A 26,280-nucleotide genomic window follows, 5' to 3' on the forward strand; every position below is an offset into this window, starting at 1 on the left:
CTGCTTTAATTCCACTAGATGTCTAAACAAGAGGGGGTCTTCATTATTTCACATTCTCATTTATAGTATCTCTTAAAAAGGTGTCATATGCATCCTAATATTAAGTACAAAATTATTATTTAGTAGTATCAAAACTGTTATAAATACACTTACTGTACTTCATAGATTTATTTTGCTTGCGTGTTTCTAGACACCAAAGCTGTATCAAATTCTCTTGCAAATTTGATGAATTCTTGAGACAAATACTGAGTCTCTGAAGATAGGAAAAAACTTTAAGAGTTAAGTAGTGTTTTATTCATTACCTGTTGCATGGGCAAAATTCTCTAAGTTTTGTACTTTAGCTTTGCTCTTAATAAAGCACAAAGGATCAGCTGTAAAATCAACTTGTGGAAGTCTTCCAGTCAATGGGCCTCAAGTTACAGTTCACTGTAGGTTTTATTCAAACAAAAAAGAAAAGAGGGTGCTGGAGGAAAAAGAAATAATAGTGAAATGAGGAATTCAAGAAGCTGACTTGAATGACCATCTCTGACTAGAATATGGCTATTTTATTAAATTTGAATTTATCAGGTGGAATAAGGTAACCAAAAATGCAGCCCATCAACAGCAATACTTACTATGTATCTATTGATACTGAAATGTGAATTATCAAAGTCTAAAATTCTAAATACAATAAACTCTACTGCATATTTGCATAAGCTCCTTGAAAAACAAGATCTTAAAGCCATGTTCGACAGATCTGCACTTTTCCTTTCCTCTGTTCTTTCAACAGATTAGCATTGACTTACACAGCAATATAAATGAAATGTGTAGATTTTCATTTTACCCAAAATAATGCCAGACAAGTATGTGTGTTTTGTTTGTTTGTTTTTTAAAAAGAAATATTTATCAATTTTTGGAAGAACCATACAAAATCAGAGTTTCATAGTATGAAAATACAAAAGGAAAGTTAAAAAAAAAAATTCTCATGGGCGCTGCCATACCTAAATATTGGGTGCATTGTTTCCAAGCAAATCTGGAAACCTGTATTAGGTTCCTGGAAAGAAAAATGGGATTTAAACAACAACAAAGAAACACAACCTCAGCAGTTCAACTCTGTCTGTGTACCATGGAAAGACTTAAAGCAGACTTGAGAAAATAAAAAATATGTACTTTTTCAGTGGGTTTTTTTGTTTGTTGGGTTTTTTTCTGAAAGAAGTACCTCTTCTTTCAAAGCCCTCAGTGTGCCCACTCAAAGCTGAGCCACTCAGATTCATAACTGAGTCTCCTTCTGAAGGTCCTAAGGTGTACACTTCTTTTAAAAACAAACAGGAAGGAAAAGAAACTGGCAACTCTGCGACTCCACTTCTTAAGGAATAACCTCGTAGCTTAACAAACACCAGGACTATTTAAGCCTTGGTTCAATTCCACTCAGTCAGAGATGTGTTCAAATTCAAATGACATACTCCTGGAGGGATCCTCAAATGCCATGCTACAGCTTTTCTCCAGGAATGTCTGACACAAGGTTTTGAAATCCTTCAGAAGAGGAATTCCTGTGCCTCTCCCACCATGAGCTAAGCTTGAGGAAAGAGATTTCTTTATTGCAAGTAAGAGGAACTGCCACTGTGTTTTGTGGGGAGCATATTTATGTAGATGTGCATGAAGTACAGTTTGATTCCCAACTAAAGCCCAGCTCAGAAGTTCAGCAGAACGTCATCTACATTTGGAGACAGCTCACATGATGACAAAGCATCATCTCAGCTTGCCAGGAACAGAGTATTTCTGGATGTACGCATAAGCAGATCTTTTTAGGTAGTCAGCAACTAATAATAGGAAGAGTATCAAAAGATGTTAGCCATTTCCAGGGTTAGATTATATCTTAGCAGGCAAACATAGGACATCTATAATGGTGGAGGTGATATTCAAAAATGACCCTAAGTACCTAGCCCGGAATCACAGGAGAAAAACCCTGAGAAACCTATAGATTGAAGCAGACTTCCAAATCAAGTTCAAATGCCTTAAATATAACAAAACCTCACCTTTCCTCATGCCCAGTCTGTGCGCTGTATGTTCTTCAACAAAGAAAGACAAAGAAAATGCCTCCATTCATTACTTCAGCTTTTATTTATGTCAGTTCAAAATATTCTTGTGTATCATTACAATTTTAATAACCTATTAAATTAATTAATAACCTTAGCTATGAACTTGAGAAGTAACTGAGGATACTATTACAAATATAAAATTGACAATAAAATTTACATTAGTTGAGTCTAACTTACAAATACTTAAACTCGGTGTCACATTCCCTGCCTCATCAGTTTAACAAGAGTACTTCAATTTTCCTGTCCAAAAGCTTCAAAATCCTATTTTCATACCGTTTTTCTGTATCCTATTAAAAAACCAAAACACACCAAAAAAGCCCACCCTCACCACAAAAAACAAACCCAATCACTATCTGCTGGGAATGTAAGAGAGGTTGACTCTAAACAGACAAAACTGAAAGGAATTGAGAAAGCAAAGGATGCAACAGCTCCACAGTTCTGACCTTTAGAAGGACTCAGCTTTTCAGCAAACATGAATTCTTTTGTATTAGAGGTGAAATGGCAAATATTTCCTGTTATTAAGGAAGGTTTTGGATTACCTTCTCCTCACTCAAATGGAAGACTTCTGATAACTAACCACAATGACAATAAAAAGACTGTTAAGACTATCCTGAAGCTGTACCAAAAAGCAGATCACATTGCTGTTGGAAAGAACAATAAAATCGCACATATGGTCATCAAAATCGCATTAAGCTTTTCTGATGGTGTAAACTATTTCAGGGCTCTGACAGCTAAGAATTTTTCCTCTTCTAATTTCAGGTAAAAACCAACAACCATAGAACATAAAAACTAATGACCTGCTGCTTTAAAGGTGAAGAGATCTGAAAATAAAGACTGAACTTTAACCCTTTGGTGCCACCACAACCAGAGCTCCCACAAATATCCCAGGCTTACGAATATAGCCTTCCTATCAGCTTAGGCTGGAAAGAGCCACTGGAATTTTTAACAAGGCTTTGAATCACAGAAAGGTTTTGTCTTTGGAGCTTTTCATTGACAATTCCACAACTGCAGAGAGTTGTTCCTTTATTCTCTATAAACCATGTTTTCAGCTTCAGTGGTAATAGAGGATGCCATCTGCTTCATTATCATTCAAAGCAAGAGGTGGCCTTTTAGCAACCAAACACACTTTTTTTGTGGTTCAGAGCAACAACTGATGTTACATGCAGACAGACCATAAAAAAAGCACAGATACCATGCAAAAACAACAGGACTCTCCAGTTTAATCAGCAAGCTAATACTTTGCACAGGTAGTCAGGTTCAAATTACTATTTTGTAGCCTCAATTTGTGATGTGTTTCACTATGCAGGTATCACGCACGTGTTTCTATTTCTAAGCACCTCATTGTAACGAAACTCTACATTTTAAATGTCGCTACTCACTGGGTCAGAAGAAATAGATCTGAACCTACAAGACAGTCAACGCTTTGACCCTGATCCAGCAAAGCACCTGAGTAGCATCTGAACTTTCAGCACAGAGTCCCTCTGAAGAGCTTCCTTGTCAGGATCAACGTGCTCACTATATCTAACACAAGAGAATCACCTCCCACATCACATGGACATGATTCCCACCTAAAACATTAATTAGTTCCACAATACTGTGTATGGCTAGCTGGAGAGCAAGTTTAATATCACAGGAAAGAGATCAATAAGACCTTTGAGAAGTCACCTGGGTCATCCGCCTGCCATCAGCAATGACATCATTAACCAAGATCAATTACAAAAATCACACAGAAAAGAAAATAACTCATATAATGGGCTACCAATAACAACTGTAAAAGGTTAGAAATGGAAAACAAGTACAAAAGGTATCTGATATGAGGAGGCAAGAAAAACAAAAGTTAAAGAAAAAAGGAACATAGCAAAGTGGTGTCCCGGTTTGTAGAGTGAGACTTCACAGAAGACATATTTTAGTCTAACATCAATAAAAAGGCAGCTTTAACTCAAAAATTTGCAGATGAGTTATTTGTATCTCCAGATAATTACACATGGCATACCCTGTGAATCAAGAAATAATTAAACACATTAAGTGACAACAATTGAGTTCTAGGAACACACTTGATCCCCTTGAGGCCCAATTTTCTCTGTTTTAATCCTGCTCACTTATTTCCACTTAAGTAATAGCTTTGCTTGCCTCTGGCTGAGCAAAGTTCAGGATTACGCCACTAATTAACTAGTGGCTCTGGGATTTCTAAGCCTACACAAAGTAATGAAGAGCTAAATTGACAAAGTGCCTTAAAAAGTCTATTATGCCCCTGATTTTTACTTCTTTGGAACAGGAATTACTTTCTTGGCTCATCTTAAGGCAAGAGATGATCACATAAATGTTTTCTCACAAATAAAAATTTCCTGACTTCCACACATGTAAGTTCTAATACTCATATAAATAATATGAAGTACCAACTTCTTCATAAACAAGGTATGGCAAGCAGCAGGTGAAAGTTCACCTGCAAGTAAACCATCAATAGCATAGGTTTGGCAAATTCATTCTTCTTGTTTGTAGTACCATCACTTCTTTTTTTTTCCTGTTCAGTAAACCTTTAGTGACATGTTACCCAAGAAAGTTAATTTTACAGCAAATTCTCTATTCCTCATTAAGAAAAACACCTACAGTACCACTAAATTTAAAGAGTTTTGCTTGTGCAAGACCTAATAAATACAAATGCTACCTAAACTCATGAGAATTGTTTTCCTGCATGTTTTCAAAAATTACATATACGCTGTTTAATGCAAGAACATGACCCTGGAGAGAAAGCTTCCAATATTATGAAAGCATCTGCAAGCTAATCTTAATTCTTGTCTGAATTTCTACTTGTATGGACTGATTCAGAGAACTCACACACATCTCCCCCCAAAACTTTAAGCCAAATCCTTTATGGATGTCTCCACTGACTGCAAATTTAGACTTCTGTGATCTAAACTGAAGAATGCGCCAATTCTGCATTTGCAGAATGATATGACCAAAGGCAGCCTAAGTGAAACTGGCTATCAGATACAATTCTTCCTTTTTGAGTAGAACAAAGCAAGCTTCCCAAAAACTTTAAGCTTACTTCGAATTGTAACTGTAAAACGCACAAATGCACTATAATTCAAAATATATACTGGTCACTTACAATGACACCTACTGTTATAAAAATCACAGCAAGCTGAACATTATATTTTGACCTAAATAAACAGGCCAGAAATTGAAAAATACTTCAATGGCAAGCCTCACATCTTTCAGTGTAATACATCTTTGGGAAACTGAGTCAAAATATTGAAACCTAACCCTTTTAGTAATAAACAAGTGATTATTCCTCTTTCTGTAGGCATTATTTTTTCTTTTTCAGCAAGTATTACAGTTTTTTCTGTTTAATATGAAGACAGCAAGCAGCTGGTTTAAAAAAAAAAAAAAGAACACACCCACACAAAATCAATAATTCTAAGAATATTATTGCTCAAGTATGTTGATCCATTATGATCAGCTGACACTGAATATTCAGAAAGAATTCTGGATAATTTCTGGATATCCTAATAAGCCATTATCAACTGAATCTCTCTTGATAAACAGACATTTTGAAAAGGAGAAACATAGTCATGAGAGCTTGTTATTTTTAGAAGTAAAGCTGAATGAGCCAATTCAGCTTAGCAAGAACACGGACTTCAAAACCTGCTTGTTTATCCTAAAGTATATTTCTACTGGAAAAAAGAAAAAAATTACTTTTTTTTGCCTTTTGTTCCCCAAACTTCTTTATTTAAACTCAAGTTTACAAAGCATTATCTGTAAATTTCTGAACTGAATACTTGAAAACGTGTACTTTTTTTGGTAGCTCACAGACAGAGGGAAACACCCCTTCCTGACCATAAAAGGTCCGAGTGCATGTTCTCAAGCGGAAAATGTGTGGGATCTTATTTACAAATGTATAAATACATGCCATTCCTTTGCGCTCACAGGCACATTTGAAAGTGAGCCAGAAAAGGAAGAACTAGCAACTTGATCTGAGATTTCTATTACATTTCACCTAGCATGGTATCACTTAGCCTATATTTTCATAAAAGTCTAATTATTTTAGTGAATAAAGCCACATAATATTCTCCAAATAAAGAAAAATGCGAAATGTATTTATAAGCATTTTTCAGTTTGTGCACCAAACATCCATTTCTCTTCTTTCCTCCTCCAATACCTTTAGCCCCTGCTAAGGCAGATACAGGAGACTGAAGAAAAAGGCCCAGGTGATCAGTACTGGATCCAGCAGCAGCCAAGAAAGAGACCATTTTCCCTCAGAAAGGGTTTCCCGCAGACGAGAACGGCTGGGAAGCAGCGCGCCACTGACAACATCCTCAGGGACACCAGTCCCTGCTGTTAATGCTGCCCATGAAGAACCAGGCTTGAACCACTGCAGGCTTTACTTAACAGTGTCATCGAACACTACTGAAGACAAAGAAAAGATTTCAGCAGAACATGCATTAGGCTGTTCATGACTTCAGAGTTCATTGCTCCTCTAGGAATCCATTAAGGGGGGGGGGACGGGGGGGGGACACCAAACAAAAAAAAAAACAAAGCCAGACAACTAATAGTTCAATTGCCAGGCTATCTTTGAACACAGAAGGCAATCTTGAAAATTATTTCTTGTAAATCATCTCAAACACAAAAATGCTTACCAAATAAGTTCCCAGGGTAAATGTAAAACTGACTTTAAATTTTACAATTTAAACATAATTGTGCCATGTCATCAACATTAACTCTAGAACTGCAGAATTTAAAGATACTACCAGAAGCAAGTAGCTGTTACTACCTAGTGCTTATCTTGTCACCTCTGCCTGATGAGGTTAATGAGGATTATCAACTAAGTAGGTGTTATTTATTGTGTGTATAATAACCAGAACTTCAGAGCACAAAAGCCATCGGGGGTACACAAGTTCTCTCTTTAATATACTTTTCTAAGAAAAAATAGGTTTTTTTTATTTTGATTGCAGTCAAAAACCACATTCCTAAATGCAGAACGGCATCCAAATGCTGACTCAAAAGAAACTAGAAAGGTACATTCAGGTGAAGCATCTGGTACTCTGAAAGATGTGTTTTTCTTCATTTAAAAATAACCAAAAACCCTAGAAAATATTTTGCTTAAAAAGAGGGGGGAGAGGGAAACAATCATCATCATACACAAGGTAGGAAAAAATACGGCGCTACCTGTGAAACTCATTGGTAAAAACTTTCTTACAAAAAAAATTCAGGTCAGAAAGAGGGTAGGGAAAAGGATGGGAGACTAGCAACTCCTTTGCAAGATGTAAATATAGTTGGCTACACTGAAGAACCTGCTTACTTCTAGGGCAGGTTCCCCTTCAACTGGGGAGCCGAAATAATTCTCCAGGACAATTTACTGTCATTATGATGCTCAGACAAACTTCTCTAGATCTAATGTACATGTATGAAAGTTGGTTTTGCATGTCCTTCCCTCACATGAACAGAGCCTCCTACTGCCTTCAGAAAACTGCAATTTGCTGATGACAGTACTGAAAAAGGGCTCTTCATATAAATCAGTAACTAGGCCTGTTCCTTTTGGAGGCTGGTAAGGTAGAAGAAATAGTCTCCGCTCCTCTTAGGCAGAAGCCGAACGGAGGAGTAGATTCTGGTCCTTAAGTTTTACAAACCAAAAAAAAGTCTATGAGTAGAAGACCAAGGCCAAAACAAACAGAACACCACTTGACACCATAACCTAACGCTCAGGAAAGAACACTTTAAAAAGTTTACTTGCCATTTTTACAGTCACCACCTGAATGACAACATCATTTACCCGTATTAACAATGATACACTTGAGGTGGAACATGGAAACGGCTTGCTCCTGTGAAATTCATAGCTTCATCTCACTGCAATTCCCATAACTCCCAGACCTGAGCACAACACAAAGCAATTTCTCAGGGTCTTTCCCGTGTGCAGAGCTGCTGTCTGCCCTACTGGGACAGAATTACACTGCAAGTGGAAAACTTGAATATTAAGAACCTGCGGCAAAAGCACAGAGAACACATTATCACTGTATAAATCCATGGTGTACTCATATCTCTAATACTGCTTGCCAGTACTTTTTGATACTTGAAATACCAGCAGATACATACTTTATATGCATTTTTATTCATATCTCCTATACCCACACAGATACATATGTGCATATTTACTATAGACATACACACAAACACTGTGCAGGATAAAAAAGTGGCAAATCCAAAGCCTGGAGCCAGTCTCAGGTGAGGCTCCACAACAGCAGGTCAAAGCTAAACTCATAGGCAAAAACAAAGAACTAGGTAATATTGAATAAAATTATCCAACAGTGCATGCGAAGCAACCAAAAGATGATATTTATTTGGTTCATGGTTAAACTTTCTCAACACTGGAAACTGTAAATAGCAAAAGTTTACAAGGTGTCAAAAAGCTATTGGGCTACCAAACCCCAAAATTCTGCCTGGATAAAAAAAAAAAGTCTGGATAAAAATAAAGTCTGAATACTAAAATGCTAGAAGGCAGGAGAATAGTTCAGAGAATCATCATTACATTCCTTAACGGGTATTGACGGACACAACACATTTCATTTGGTCTGGAATGGCTGCTATTCCTTTCTAGATATTTCTCAGGGAGTTGCCTTGGCACACAGGCTACATTACTAGTGCTTTCTTTTAATCTACAGTATTGTAGATAACAGCATTACACTTAACCTTATCTCTTCCTTTTGGCCTCATTACCATTGATGATATTCAAAATGCACATATTATTCCATATCTTTAATTACCTCTCCTTGCCTACCTTTAATAAAATTGTTTCATCTCAAATACAAAGCACTTCTTTTTAAGTACAATCAAGAGTAATTTTCTTGAATGCTCCTCAGCCTAATATTTCATAAGCTAATTAACCCTTTAGGATATAAATTTTCAAGTCTTTAAAAATGTCCAGATTTAGAAGGCAATTTTGTAATTCTTAACTGAATTTTTTTTGGTAAAGAGAAATCACGTCTGAGTGAGCTGTGCAACTGTTCTGCCCATAACTCTGTTCTGTTTCTCTTCTCCTGCTTTAAGATTTCAGCTGTGCTTTCAAACCCCAGTGCCACAATTGCTACAGCTTCTCTTGCTATGGTTTCCACAAGTTAAAAATGAAACAGACACTTAGTCATGTTTTTTTATGTAAAGAACCCAAACAATACTAACATATAGCCAAAGTTGTATAAGACTGGGCAACAGAATGACAACTACATTCTTACAAAACCAAATGGAGGATAATCAACTAAAATAGTTAATTAGTGGCTGCTCTAAACCAAAGGTATTATTGTAGAGCAAGAAAAATTAAGTGCTTAGGAAGGAATTTATAGGGACCAAGAGCAATTCTCTGATTTTACTTTGGTCAAAGCAGTGTGTTACGCCTGCAGCAAGTGATAGGTGATCTCAGTCACCATCTCAACCCTCCAGTATGAGAAGAAGAAAAGACAGAACAAAACTAACAGCAAAAAAAGAAATCCCAAACACAATTACAGGAGCACCATCATGTCACATTCAGTACCAACACAGATGGAAGACTACCACACTGTCTCCAAACCCCTTCATCTAACACTTTATATTTCTTTGGAAGCTTACTGAAGTAGTGCTTAAACCTAATTTCAGGCAAATTACAAGAACAGATCAGGATAAATAGCTAGACCTTGTGCTTTCAATTGCTCATGCTTTATTACCACCTGAATGATGCCATGATACTAAGAAATATAACTGAAGTGTTACACTGATAGACTGTCATTAAGTGAAGACCCTGGCAATATTTTTGCATCAAGGCAGCAATAAAAAGGTCTTCTAGATTCATGATCCTGGAATATTTCTGCAGGTACTTCAAGAAAGTTGTTAACACTTTCTAAAGCCTCATATATAGCTACAGCTTGAAGAGTTATAAAACAACTGTTGGAGGTGGCATTATCATCATTAAGTAACCCTTTGTAGTTAGAGTAAGATGTTAAAATTTTAAAATGAGGTCTTTAAGTAATTCATGTGTATATGAGAAAGCTACAGAAAGAAAAAAAAGAAAACAACACACCAAGCCTCAGAAATTAACATCATAGAAATACTTTTTCACTGTAACAAAGATGATGAGGCATTTGAAGCTATTTAGAGAGTTATTTTCTGAACACAATCCCTTTGCATGTAATACTGCTTATTTGAACTGGTATTTCTAAATAGACAGTTGAAGAAGGAAGGAAAAAAACTTGCCCAGAACCAATGAACTGGGTACTTTTTTTATAAAAGAAAGAAAATTCAGGAAAGCTGAATTACATACAGAAGACTTCAGTTCTGGAAGGGAAGGAAATTCCAGAGCAGCAAGAATTTTAAGACCAGGGCACCCATCAAACATAATTGTCAGAGAATGAAAACAGATTCTTTGAGTTGGATCTTGTTTGCTTAAAGACATACTAAAATTTTGTATAATATTATTACTTTTGCTTCACTTCTGTCACTTCCATTTCAAGACAGTATTTGTGGAACCACAAAAGACAGCATCTTAGTAGCATCTCTTCCTTCACTGCAGAGAAAGTACCTATTTACATTACCTAGGTGAAAACCAACAATTTCTTTCATGGAAAAGATCAAGAGAAAAATTATTTGACAAATATAGCAAACATTTTATATCAGACGCTGTTTTGGGGTGGGTTTTTTTTTAGACCATGTTCTAGTTTAATCTGATCATTGCAATTCTTCTCTAATAAGCTTTCCTATGGAGTTTCTCTAGTTTGCTACAAAGGGTAGCAGTAACATAAAAAGCTGGGTCCTTTGAGCAAATTATTTCATTATGTTTATGGTGTGTTCTTTGTAATCAAGTGATCTTGAAGCGGACTGATTTGGTTTTGGTTGGATATTTTTTTTTTTGTTCAGTTTGAAGGAGCTGTATCACAGACCACTCCAGCTACATGCAAGACCCTTCCCTCTAGCCCTTCTCTAACTGTGACAGACAGCAGATGCTAGCTGAGCACAAAGCCTCGTATTGACCATTATAACTTTTATTTCTGCAAAAGATTATTCCAGTGGCTCCAGGGCTGTTCCCAGGCAGAGAAATTACCAAAGGTTCTCTTCCTCCTGCTTACCCCATCCACAGGTAAATCCACATCTAACCATTTCTGACCGAAATCTTTTTGGCAGGTGCAAGCTGCTGACCTTTCCACTCAAAAATCAACACTGTAACCACTGTCTGGATCACACTCTTTTCCCTTAGGGTTCAGTTTATTTAAAAAAACCCACCCTCCTCCCCCACAAAAAAAAAAAAAAAAAAAACAAAAACCAAAAACACAGAATTCATTAAGACTAAAGCCACTGTTTTTCCAACAGCCTCAAAATGGTTCCCTTTGCATTTCTTTTACTTCATTTTTCTTCTCCCATCATCATACCACAGGAATGCACTTGTTTTCCACTACTCCCTCTTTAACCAAACCACCCATGGACTTTATAGGCATTTGGCACAATCACAACCAGGACACAGCTTTCAATCACAAATGAAGTCAGGCTCAAATTTGCCCTTCTTTTGAGAGATCCTAATTTAAATTAAAAAATATATATAAAGTAAAATAAAAAAGAATGAGAACTTTCTATTAGATACTTTTGTTACTTTTGAAAAAAGCCACTTTTATGATATAATACAGGGAGTTAGACCAACTGGCTATGTATCTAGAGACTTGAGTGTACTGTGCCTATCAGGATACCAATGCAACAGACACTCAAAACTCAGTTTGACAAAACAGCTATTGTTAAAATTTTCAGTAAGTAATTAGTTTAGTATACCTTCCCATGAACTTTTCTGCACCCTACAAAGAGCAATTATTTCTTTCCATGAAGACTGCCTCCCCATGGTTTATAAACATAGGCACTCGACTGTAAACACAACTCTTGAAAGAGGGCATAACATTATGTTCCTCCTATTTGAGGTGTTTTTAAGTACACACAGGAGAAAAAAATTACTGCTAACCAGTATGATGTATAACATGAGCTCTAAAGCAGAGCTCCTCTACCTATATGAATACTTAGAAGTTAAGGAAAAGGACGAGAAGAAAGGACGAGAAGAAAGGACGAGAAGAAAGGACGAGAAGAAAGGACGAGAAGAAAGGACGAGAAGAAAGGACGAGAAGAAAGGACGAGAAGAAAGGACGAGAAGAAAGGACGAGAAGAAAGGACGAGAAGAAAGGACGAGAAGAAAGGACGAGAAGAAAGGACGAGAAGAAAGGACGAGAAGAAAGGACGAGAAGAAAGGACGAGGTCTTGGTGGCTATCTTGTTTCTGAGGAGAAGGATTTCAGGCGTTATGAAATCATTCTTTCCAAAAGTGCCAGGAATAACAAAAACAAAATACAGTTGCACTGAATCCATCTTGGCACTAAGGTGCCATTGTGCAGTTTGTTAACGTTCTCTCCTCTTGCTTTAAGGATCAAGTTCCTAGCGGTAACATAAGTATGTGCCAGAAAAGAAAGTATATTAGGAATTTTCAGAGAGAGACGTATGATTTTTCCATTGCCATTAAGTTTTATTTTTTAAATGCTTTGATCTTGATTTTTAAAAGTATTATCATTTGGTCTCATTTAAAGTAATGAAAATTATTGGTACAAAATTGTCTCTTGAAACCACACTTACTAGCCACACAAAAAAGAAGAAATTTGAAAGGCCATGTCTGACATTTTGATTTTGGTGCACAAGGACAAAACAGAGGAAAAACAAGAGATTGCTTATGTTGAGAAACCAATACTGATAAAAGGCCTAAGAATCTGCTTCTTTTATCTGTACTTCATCCGGCATATAAATACTTATATGGCATTGCAGAATGTTTTAGCATGAAAAACCATCACAGCTGAAAGTATTGTTTTCTCTCTTCACTCCCTGGATATGAACACAGATTAACGTAAAGTGAGAAAGAAAATGGCACAGTATTCATGTCTTTCTCTGCAAAAGCCTCCACTCACATTGATCATTATGGGCTAACAACAAAAATACAAAGCCAATGACTTACCAACATTGCTTTGTAACATGCCAGCCTCAGGACATAGTTAATGATACATTAGAAGCTTGCCTGTCAGAAGTTCAGCTGAATGACAATAAAGACCTACCCGTTTGAACAGCCACCACCAACACCACACACATCCCGTATTTTGAGGAACCGCACCTCAAAAAGAGCTCCGAGTCATGCTGTAGAAAGACATACCAAGCCAGTATATTGCAGTAATTATGAAAACAAGATTGTACTCTTTACTGTTCACAGCTTCACGTCTTGTTGCAACAGTGACAAATCTTCCAAACCCCCCTTTTCAATACCTTTACGTGATGTAAAAATCAGGTGATATCTATCTAACAGACTTATAAAATAATACTCATGCACAACAGCATGAAAAAGAATTAACCACACTCAGTAATCATCAAAGAAGAGTTACTGTGCTGGAGCCCTTTTATTCAACCTTCTACTACAGAAAGAAAAAAAGATACATAGAAATACAGTTTCAATGCAGTGCACTTTACTGCTAACATCTTCCCCTCCCCAGACGGCTTTCAACACTGATTTCCTTTTCACATTTCTGTCTTTACCTCTCAACGTATACCTCTTCTCTATGTTTTAATACATCCAACTTTGTTCAACTATTCTGCAAACTGTGGAAAAGACCATTTCTCCCTTAGCATAAAGGCAGAAGTGTTTTTTTCAATTACAGTTCTTATCGATTTATTTTTAAATTCTTATCAACAGCACAGATTCCCATATCTGTCCATCAATATTTTACTGTAAATGGGGTAAAAGTCCTGTTTTTCTACATACAGATTGGATTCTTTAGCTTCGGAAAGGCACTGAGTGAAAGAGAACTATAAAAGAAAACCATACTCGAAATATGAAAGCATGATTAGCTTTTATCTTTCAAATACTACTTTCCATAAATAAACGTTATTACACTTCAACCACCATAGCAAACATGAATACAATTGCTGAACTTAATTTCAAACTTTGTGGACATAATCAAAAGTCTGAAAAAAGTCTTGCTAGATGTTTCTGTTTTCCAAGCTTTGAATTAATCACAATGGCTTGGTCTTGCAAATGTGCATCATGTAATTTTTGCCTAGTAACTAGATTCAATTACTTCTCAGCTTCAGCGGAATTCCTCATACATGTCGAAATCTTTGGGTACCTCACTGAACAACTCCTAAATATTACTTTGCATATTTTACACCTACCCAAAGTACTGCCAGTAGGGAATTTTAGGGATTAGAGCCAGTCAGCAAGTAACACACTATTTATAAGGGAAGTATTCTTACTTAAGGAAACAGTACATACAATAAATAGCTAGTATGTAGAATACCATGCACTACAGTAAGCAGCAAGTTTAGAACTGCCTTCATACTAAGAATTTGACTAAAGCAGGGGCAGGAGTTAACAAAATGCAATCCATTACCACAAATATTAAGTACTTTACAAAATGTCTTTTAGGGTTGACTTTGAGCTTGAAGGCAATGAATATGCTGTAAAATGATGACAGAAAGGAGAAAATATAACTGAAAAAACAGATACTTGGGACTAAAAACTAACAGCATTATATTGTAGCTGTCCCTGAAGGTCTTAAGCCAGCCAAGGGAACGTAGTAGAGACAATAATAATTTAGAAAAAAAAAAAAAAAAAGAAAGAATGGTGCGACTCATTTATAACACAATTAACTTAAAAAAAAAAAAAAAAAACAAACCCATACTCCAGAGTTGACTTCTAAGATCCTGAAGAAGGTCGGGGTGACAGGACTCAGAAATCAATAGCTACTCTATTCTGTATTCAGTAGCAACATCTGGGTGCACATGCACATTCCAAAACCAGATGGCGTGAACCAGCTGCAGCCACACAGATGAGACATTATCCCTCTGTGGAGTGTATCAGCCACATCCAAGCTGCATGTTGGGCTATGATCCACACGTTAACTAACAGCCCCTATTGCCTGGAAGTAAACGAATGTAAGAACAGCTGACACCTAGAAGAGCAAGGAAGACTCTTTTCTTTCCAAACCCAAGAAAATGAAAGTGAAATGTAAATATTATTTGTCATGTTATCTAGCATTATTTGATCTTCATCTATACATACAAGATTACTATTTAAACTATACACTATTTCATTTATTGAATGTTTGGGGACCTGTTTAACAGACTGCTAATGTACTTGTAATACAGTCGAAATAGTTTTAGCTCCAATATTCACTACTACTTGCCCAAGCCAACTCAGAACATGAGATTCTTGCTTTTTAACAAGCTACAGAAAACATATGCTCATCTGAAATGCAAATACTGAACATAGTTTGCCAAATACTTCCTGAAAGTGAAAAAATCTGAAAAAGTCAATCTAGCCCAAGAATATACCTCAATAATCAGAGTTAGAACAAACATATATTAAGCATCCACATACATAAAAGTGTCAGAATAAACCACATACAAGTGCACGTAACTATAAATTTGAGTCATTAAAGACCATCTATTAAGCAACTGCTGCTGGAAATAAAATGTTCTGCTGTTAAAATTGTCCATAAGAAAACTAAGCCTCTATTCTATGGCAAGATATTTTAAACTGTTTCAGATTAATCAGAACCATTAACAAGATTCGTTTTTTTTTTTTTCCAATAATGAGCAAGAGAAATCAGCTTTATGCAAGCACATTGATCCAGCCCTGAAACAGAATTCTTAACGATATCATAGTAGATGCTCAAACTTAATCTCAAAAAGAGAAGCTACAGATCCTGTAAAACTAGCAGACAGTGTTAGATACACTACAGGCACATCATGGGTTTCTTTCCCTAATGCAAAGAACTAACCAGGTCCAAATTTTGGTAATTATGTTAAAAGCAGTAACAATACGGAAACATATCACAACTGTTTCGTTAGGTATTACCACTACACAGTACCTTCACATGCATCTTGACTAATGAGGCCAATCAGAATTTTGCAAGCTAAGCCAAGCACTTGCTTTAGAAACATGTTTATATTTCTACTTGACAACTATACAAAACCATCTTTTCCCCCACAAGCATGACAACTATACAAAACCATCTTTTCCCCCACAAGCAGTAAGATAATTTTGCAAATCAGGTAGACATAACGGAGCTCTCTTTACTGGTACACTCATTTTACTGAGGTGTGGAACCCTTTAGGTGTTAGGTAAGATGGAAGATGATCTCAATGGTCTCTCTCGACACGTTAGTGAGTTTCAAAAATTATCTGCCAGCCCTGTTTGGACTCAGCCGAGTCATACTACTTCTTGCAGGTACTGAAAACAGATATAAAATAAAGATCCCCAATGAAGAAACAAAAAAAAAAGATGGCTGTTCTCAACATCTTATGACAATCTTTATAAAGGACCTTATGAGAACAGGTAAAGATCACTGAAAGACTCTACTGGCAAAGACCATAGGGGTAATTACACTGTTCATTCAACCTCCACTTCAGAAGAAATAACTACAAGGCTGCATTAGCGCTAAAGATAAGTACTTTGTGAATTCCTATACCAGCAAGTACTATGAGAATACAATGAGTGCTTAGCAAAAATTTTTAGGGTGTTTCAAGTTTTAGACTATGGTCTGACTATAGATATGCAGTGCTCCCGGGGGCCGGGTATTTCTGAAGGACACAAAGAAAAGAAAGCAGGCCCAACGAGAATCCTTAGCCGTATTTTTAAAAGTAGCATTTAGGTAAGGTCATATACAACAGTTTCATCTCCTTGTCTAGAAATCGTGTTTGTTTACGAGGCTTTACTTCACTTTCAGGTCCACTACAGTTACACAAGCAACAGAAATGTTTGCAGGTATGGGTCTCCCTGTGTAACAACAGACACTAAGCAGTAAGACACTGAAGCCATGAGGTATTAAGATAGACCACTTCCCAAAAGTGTATTTTTAAAAACACATTGCTAGTAATATAAATACAAACCTTTTACAATCAACACTGTACAATGCAACATAAATTTGAATCACTTTCCGAAGGACTTCTTCAAATACTGTATAATCACACATATACACTTGCCAAGTAACAACTATTATTTTCATAGGCACAGTATCAAGCATCTAAAAGATGAGTCAACAGCTCATTATTTAGCACTGTATATACAAATAGGTAGCTTCACCCATGTACGGTTAATTACAACTAACTCCAAACCTGTGCTGAGTAAAATTATTTTTATTCTGAAATGATCTGCAGATTTTAGTGCATGAAGAGTTACAAAAGGTAGTCGAAGTTGCACTGGTAACGGCAAAGCTGAGCAACCACATCTCCTAAGAAGACAAGCACCCCACAGTAGTTAACACCAATGCCCCTTCCCCAAACTTGAGAAAATTGCCCATACGTATGCTTACATTTACACTGAGGCATATAAATAACCTGGGGAATGTATTTCAATGTGTAAAAGTATTAGTTATCCCCTTTTCCATTCCACTCTTTCAGTACTCTCTGACAAATGATGAAATGAGTCACAAGGGTCTTGTGAGTTGACACACCACAGATATAATGTTCAACACTTCAATTTGATCCTACAGAAGTTTCTGTGACTAGTGCCGTTTAGTTTGGATCACAGTCGCTGCTGTTCCATGCAAACCTATTTATATGAACAGAGCAGAGAGCCAAAACGGTTGCTTTGTAATTAGTTCAGGCATGTTTGAATCCAGAAGGGAAACTCTTTTAGTTTATTTTCCCCGGGAATGCTACAAATTTCCACTACAGCTTTACAGGGTAACCATGCAGATTAAGAAAGGCCCCTCATTCACCTAGAGAAAGATCAAATTATACTCCTGAATTGTTCTCCTGTTTCTCAGCTTTACTCCGAATGCACTGAAATGTTTGAAAATACCGTTTCTGAGAATTTGTCATCTGTAGTGTCAAAAGCATTCCTGGCAGAAAAAGAAAGTCTTGTTGAGGGCAAAATTCAGTCAAGATGACTGTAAAACCTAACCCACACCTTTGAATTTGGAATGAATATCCATCACTTAAACATCTTGTAAATGACCCAATTTGTTTACACGGCCCTGTAGCTTTTTATGACTTTTCCATAAAGGAGTTATTACATCCATTCCTTTTATTTTGTTTTAGAGCATTTGAATGAGCCCCAGAACCACAAGCAAGTGAAACAGACTCTCTGCAGATGGAAGTGGCCTCATATAACTCACCACTACCGGTGAAATAGTCAGAACAACACTTTCAGTTTGGAAATGCCATACCTTCACACACAGCAAAATAATTTCCTACACCATATGTCTTTTTTAATGGTTAACTATTGTATAAAATGAGTGCTGGTTTCCTCCCAATCAGAGGAGGAACCTGGAACCCCTACGACTTGTGCCTATAATTGTTTTGAACAAGCGGGAAGGCAGTCAGATGGTTACGCAGTGAAGTATACCAAGGGGAAAAAAGATAATTTAAAAATAAAAACCCTCAAACTTCTCAGATACTCTAGTTGCTACTACCATGCAATGGCTCATCCAACGAAGCTCCCCAAATAACAGTTTAATAAAAGACTGAACAATTGAATTTACAGGAAAAGACTATAGCTAAAGATATTTAAAATAAGCAATATTATCCATTACTTCACAAATGTCTTCCAGCAAAATAATTTTTCTGCTTCATGTGCTTTTAAACAAATGATGCTTTAAAAGTGGCATAGAGAGATTAACAGCTATGGACTGACATGGAAGGCATGGTAAAAGTGTGACCAACATCATTTTTCCAGTGTAAGAGACTCTTCAAATATAACATTCCCTGGTATTTTACACCTGGACTTTTCCTTCACAGAAAATTACAACTTTGCTGATATGCGCCAAATTGAGTAATAGTTTGAAGATGTAGAATATCAAAACTACAAAAAGGGCACCACTCCTTTACCTTTTACTGCCTGAACCTAGTTTGAAGCCCATTTATCAGATTACAGGACCAATTCACTAGTTAACTGCAGCATTTAACCTCCTGCCTCCCCACCTTCTTACATAATTTATTGCCAACTGATAATAAAAATATTACAGCAAAAGCAGTGCAAAAAGGAATTAAAAGTACAGGAAACACAAGCAGCATTGTTTCCTTTTCCCAAGACATTCTTTGCTTTTCCTAAGACAGTTAAACATTTCAAGAAAAGTCCCATAAGGGCAATAAGGGAGTTTAAATCCAGCACTCAAAGATATCACCAGCTATGCCAGTTATCACCAGACATTTGCTTAAAGCTTGGAAGACCTCCCTTGCTTTCCTTCAGGAGAACTGTAGTATCATAGGTAATTTAAAAAGGTAGCTACCCAACTAACAACTCTGTTCATCTACAAAACAGAGTACTAAAAAAATTCAAACCAAAGATTTTTACTTTCAGCCACAGTGCTGGCAAGGTGTGTGACCAGAGGAAAGCATCTGCATCCCTGCTGCCGCCTGGTCCTTCACATGGCTTTATTCATTACCAGTGCATACCCTGCACTTCATGTAAATGAATCAGTATAATGGTGCTCAAACTGAGCCATGCCTGCATACTATTTTAATACAGTTATTAATCAGTTTTAATGAACTGAAGGAGAAACTTCAGTGTTTAGGGCTTTCAGGGAGTAGAGGAATAGAGTTGCTCTTCGCTCCAGAAGAATCTCCTTAAAGCATCTGTGTTTATAATGATACCTTGAATGAATTTACCAAAAAGCACAAGATTAATAAATGAGGATTAATTCACAAAAAGGCATGATGCCACTGAAAAAAAAAAAAAACAACAATACAGATAAGGTCTTACTGGTTACTCCCTTGCAACTATCCCATTCTCACTACTATAAAATGATGCCACTACATGGTAAACAACCTTTGAACATTTTCTTGTTTCATGTGCAAATGCTTCTCCTGTCTGGATTGTGTTGGACTGCAGTACATAGGAGGTTAATTTATATTCTCTTTCCCCAGCCCCAAACACCTGCATATGAAAATGGCAGTTTAAAAAAAAAAAAAAAAAAGGCAGCAACTAGCACTGTGAACATCTTCACTGCAGAAGTAACTGGTAGTATAGTCTCAAAGTAGCCCAGCTTGAATGAGAACAGCAACACAGGAAAATAATAATCCAGCAGCTCAAAGAGACTGAACTAACCAGCTCATGAGTTCTTTTAACTTGAGTTGCAGCCAGCTCACCTGACAGTTTAATCGGCGAAGGTAAACGCACATTGACACAAGTTGAGAGGTGGCACGCACACTCACAGGGCTTCAAAAGAATCCACAGCGACAAGAAGCCAAGCAGCCTATAAGCCCAATGCAAATGTACCGTCATGCCTATGCAAGGTGAATGTCACAGTCCAAAACTGTGGGCATGCTTAACAAAGATGGAGTACTTGGAATAGAACTAATTGAACTCTCAAGAAAGCCAGGCTTTGCTAACCCTAACGCAGAAGGCCTCCAAGGAATTAGCTGGGCTCTCTCCTTTCGTTTACAGCGAGTGTCAAAAGTCCTGCCTTGTCTCACCCAGCCCAATAACTTCTGTGGAAACTTCTTAGGTTATGAAAATGTGCAGAGGTGCTATTGTACACATGATCTGTAAGATGGGGTAGCTCCACATATAAGAAAACTGCTTAGCATGCTGTAGGGTCATGTAATTAAGCACAAATAACCCAATGTAACACTGGGTATATGTATATAAAATCTCAGTAGAAGGATGTCAAAAAGAGATCAGAAGACAGGTAAATCCTAAGGCTAGGATGTCTATGGATGGAGGCATGAATAAGTTTTCCTGGCATTGCCACCGTAAAATAACATCCTACAATTTAACAAAGCGTCTAGAAAACATAAATTTATTTTTTAGCTTCACAGTAGCACATTATGAATTTTCCCTCACCTACCTGAACAAGTGTTTCACATTCAAACACAAACTGCAAAAGTTTTCCCAAAAGGGAATGACAGGGCTGAGTAAGTTTTAATGTACAATTAATTTCTCAGAAACCCTGAAACAACTAAGCAGTCATACAGTTACCTAAGTGCTACTAAAATAACTGCATTTCTACACGTTAGCTCTATTCATTTTCAGTTGTGTAACTTAGTAAGTCCCACAGGTTTATGCTGAAAGATGACTTATGTGCAGGCCAACTCCTAAGACACCTACACACCACAAAGCGTATTTTCCATGACACGGACTTTGTGACTAAAAAGCACAGACATGGCTCTCTGGTAAAGCCAAGAGCTATCTATAAAGCAATTGAAGAGGCTCATTTCCAGCTAAGGGAAGTGGACTTGCACAGCGCATCCTCTTTCTAGTAATCGAGAACTGCCAGATACAGCAAAAACCAAAAGCAGAAACTGCCCAATAGCAACAAAAATCCCCAAAACCACTCTGCTATAATGCACAACCACTGCTGTAGGATGCAAACCAGTACTTTGCTATTACATGTTGACTATGTAATAATTAGATTCAAAGGGTTTGGATAAAGTTGTAAGATATAAAAGACATTATGCTTATATGAAGACAAAGTTCAACATAAGCCCTTTGGTAGTATAGCTGTCAGTGTCTCAAGGTATGCCCTGTGTTTCTTCCCTGTTATAAAACTCTGTATTAACTGAAAAACAAACTATAAAAACCCAAACGACATGTCATAATGGTTTAAAGTCTGAATTGCAAACCTAATAAGAACTAGTGACTGCAAAAATAATATTTTACCTGTTTATCCCTTAAATTCCATTCAAGATATTTAACAAAGACACAGGAGGCTGGAATGCCAACATATTTGGGACAAGTAGCAAATGGTCTGTGCTTTAAAACCCCTTACTTTTACCTAACAGAAGAAACTGAGAGAAGCAGCAGCACTCAGGAGAAGTCCCAAGCAGCACTCTGCTGAGTAGCAGATAACATGCCAGAAATCAACTAAAAGCAAACACCCATTTTTAAAACTGTCTTTCACTGCAATTTATTGCAGTGTTGAAGAACTTCTCTAATTTGCCAGAATCTTTTGCTTAAATTCAAAAGAGGACATGGTGCAATTCTTCACTCTCCAGGAAAAGGGCTTTAAAACATTTCAAAACAAGTCTTGGACTAAACAGAAATAGATTAAGCTTGAGAAAAATTGCATCACTATCAAGTTTCCCTTTAGATGACACGTGCTTGTATTTTATACTTCCTTCTCTTCTCAAAATGCAGAAAATTTCTGCTACCCAGCAGTAGTCAGCAGATGGTACTGGCACTGATCAATTCAACAAGAGTCAGCAAAGGTGGTACCGATGCCCACTGCTTTGTAGTATATCGGTTTATCAGAGATAATTTTACAAATGATCACACTCAAGCAAAAGCACTGACATTTCCATCTGCAAGGATTCGATGTGCTGCATCACTTGGACATCCACACCTTCTTTCAGGCGTTCAGCCCGAGTTAAATGAACTTAATCAGAAAATACGTTGTAATGCTGTCGCCATCCCTGAATAAGCTGGAAGCTCCCTTTGAAGAGACATGAACCAGGAAATCCTTTAGGTGGTTGTGAGGAGGTGTGTGCGGCCACGCACATGGCGAAGGGAAAAGAGAAGCTCCCTCTGGCACTTCAGCTACTCACTCCGTTCCAGCTGCATCCACCAACTTTTCCCAAGGATGGCCTGAAATACGTGAGTCTCAAACTCCAGCTCTAGGGCTCCTGTTTTGTTTTGGTTTTTTTTAAGCAACATACATCTTGTCTGTTTCAAAAGATTTAAGAAATACATTATGAAGTCATCAATTAGCGAAACTTACTATCAAGAGTTTCTATTCATACAGAGGAAGAAAAAAACCCCACTTAATTAGAAATTAAAATCTATCAGAAGATAGACCATCACCAGTACATTACCTGTGCTGCAGGATTGACAGAAATCAAATAAGTGCTTTGGTTTTATAAGATTTACTTCAGCAACTATTTACTGCTGTTCATTCACACTTTTAACTGACTGCAGGAAGATTAATATTTCTAACTAGTTGGTCCTGGTGAGTTGCGAAACTGAGGTCAGTTTCTAGGTCTTCTGAAGTCATTCATTACTACATTTTAAATGTACATGCCACATAAGCTATACACTTCATTGCTTATGGCACCCAATAGTACTTTTTACATTATTTTCTATGAAGACATCCTCCTATTTCCCATACAAATCGTAACAGCTGATAGCTTAGCAAAATTACTTTAAACATTTATCACTTCTTGTCCTAAGACAGCCAAGAAAACAGAACTTAGATTCTCCTGCCATCTCATGTTGCAATCAAATCTAGATTAAACTAATAATATCACAAAAGCAGGTGCACTTAGACCACCAGAGTTAAGTCATTAGAATTGTCATTCACATTACTCAATCCAGCAATAGCTCCCTCAGACATTGTTGAAACTACAGAAACAGGATGAAGATACTACATAAAACTAGCCTTCAAAAGTAGATGGAAAAGGAGCAAGAACTATAATATGAAGAAAACATAAACAAACCACCTAAGTAATCAAATTCAACATGCAAGTTTTGTTCCTCAAAAGAAACCAAGTGATCAATTTTTCTTCACTCTTCTTCAATATGAAAAAATGGTAATAAATACATCAGACAGTTATCAGAGAAATGATATAGCCACCTACCTATGAAAAACCCTTCAAAGCATAATCTGTTTTTCAACATGACAAAGAATTGTGGAAATGAAATCCATCCAGATTAAGTGGGAGCCATCACTACACGCACCACTGACTGCTACTTCAATTTCCAGAAAATGATTGCATGAACTTCTTTGATCCTCCAGATGAATATTTACTCAGTTGAATTACAAATAAAAACATTAAAGATAAATATGAATTTTTCAAGGAAATCACATAAAACCCATTACTGTCAAGCAGAGTTTACAAATAAAACCTGTTCTTAAATAAAATCTGACTATAACAGAGGGCCAATACAAACAAGGAGGTAGTTTTAAGTGGTTTCAAACAGAGCTACGCTGGCCCCACAACAACCATCACACTGAATTCCTAGGAGGTAGCAGCAAAATAACGTGTTCTAAGAATATCTAACAATTACAAAGAAATATTTACACTAGGAAATCGCCACCTAAAATGACACTCACTATGCAGCAGAAACAAGAGAAGTCCTTATGTTTGTGTCTAGTAAATAAATAGTCAAACTGTAATTTTGAAGTTAATAATAATTTAGCTAATAAATAAATAAAAAACATTTATGAAAAAAGAAATCCTTAAGCACATGCTTACCCTTTGTAACACAAGCTGTCCCACTGATTTCATAACTGGTCACATCTTCAGTATCACCTTGAAGCAATAGCTACTGCACTCAGTGTGCAGCTGTAACACTGTAATCCATTCTACTGCAAAACTTCTTGGCCATTTAGCAGTTTCACAAGCAGAGGACAAAATTTTTATTTGTAGACTGTGTTAGTGAAAAGTCTCCCTCTCTCCTGACCAAAGATTATTTGGCATGCGAACAGCAATATCTCATTCTCATACTCCAGGGAGTTTTAACCTGCCTCCAGCTAAAAGCTATACAATCTTCAGATTGCAGCAGAGTGTAAAAATCACTCTAATTAAATCAAGTAAGAACTGGTTTGACCAGTGTTAGTGATCCCCCAAATAATAAAAATCAGTTAAGAAAAGTCAGGGGTTGGTACTTAGCTGTACCTAAACTTGTGCTAATTTTTAAAATAAGTTTTGCAATTGAACCACTAGAAAGCAAACTTCAAGTAAGCTACAAGAAGCACCTGGACTGTTGTAAGCATAAACTACCACAGAACACAGTTTCAGGGCACTTTATTAAAAAAAAAAATAAATATCCTGCCTTTGCATGTGTTCTAAGAGGTAGTGACTGTATCTTAGAGCATGCCAAATTGCATTGCAAACCAGTTGAAGCCTGACCTAAGGCAGCTGAATTTCTGATACACGTGAACAGAATCTAGTTTGTGTTGTCACATATATGTATACCTATTTACATCAGTTTTGCTTCTGCACTGTATGATCTACTGTTCACACTTTATTGTTATGCTCCCATTGTTGGACCCCAGTGGCCCTTCAGGGCACAGCTGTGTTATCCTGTAACAAACCTCTTAGGGCAGACTGACAGTGTCACAGGTTTCTTTTGAGTCCTGGCAAAGTTAGAGCAAAGCAATGGTCATTCTCTGTGTATCGATATGCTTCATATGCACACCATGCAAATAACAGAAGGCGGCATCACAGCACAAGACTCTAGTATATTAGCGCCAAGTCCATTTTGTCACAAACTGGTGCCCTAAAACCTCTAAACACCGGGTAAGCTGGGAAGGGGTAGGAAGGGAGTGATTTCTTTTCTCACACAGAGCAGATAATTTCCTGTACTGTGCACCGAGTCTGATTGGTTTCCTGTCAGAATAGCCGGGTCTCCGAGTCTTTTGATCACTTTCCTCTGGCCCTTCACAGTTGCTCTGATTAGAGATTGATCCCTGTGCTGCTCTTTGATCAGCAGCTCCAACAGTCCACAGGTGCCATATATCATCACATTAGCAGGCCACAGCAGTACTAATCTCCCCCTGCTAAATTCACAAGTGGACTACATATTCTAGTTGCTCACAGAGTACTTGCTTTGGGTCTCTGAAACTTTGCTTTCTATTAAAAGACATGACGTAGAATACTTTTATCTGGGGAGTCCCAAGTTCAAAGTTGAGAGAATTGAATTAGCCTTGAATCTGCGTTTCTGCTTTATTTCATTACAGTTCAGAGCGTTTTGAGAGCTCCCAGCTTAGCCTTTTGTGTTGGTTTGTGCCCAGGGAGAAACCTTGTTCTAGCTGACAGGAAAAGTACTAAATTTTTCAACCCACCCCCCCCCTACGTTAAGCACCAGGGTTTCCATGAATGCATGCTAACAGCCTTAAGTTCAGATACTCTACACGAAGTGTGGTTTCATGCAGTATATAACGTTTCAGTTTGTAAAATATTCTTTAAAATGACTTCATAATAGCAGATCAAGAGGGAAAGGCGCTTAAAAATCTGAATAATGTAAATCATATGGAGTTCAGAGGCTAAGCAAATTACACACCCCGAAGCTGCCCTCGCCGTATGAAAGGAGCCTTTCTCCAGCCCCGCGCAGCCCCAGCCCAAGGGAACTCGCATTTGAGAGTTTTCTAAACATTTCAGGTACACTTGAAAGTTGAAAGTAATTCTCATTTCCTATGCAGGATTAGCTCGTTTCCAGCCTGCACAAAATACCACTCATTCACGCACAGACACAGACACCCCCCCGCCCCCCCAAATGCTGAGCCTTGAGGGTA

General features: G+C 37.2%; 1 protein-coding gene across 1 annotated transcript in view; it reads right to left on the minus strand.

The window, feature by feature from the left end:
* Nucleotides 1-26,280, minus strand: part of PDGFC (platelet derived growth factor C) — a 136,123-nt gene that overhangs the window by 109,110 nt on the left and 733 nt on the right. The window lies entirely within an intron of this gene.

The sequence above is a fragment of the Vanellus vanellus genome (genome assembly GCF_965231255.1).
Source record: "Vanellus vanellus genome assembly, chromosome: 4".
NCBI lineage: Eukaryota > Metazoa > Chordata > Aves > Charadriiformes > Charadriidae > Vanellus > Vanellus vanellus.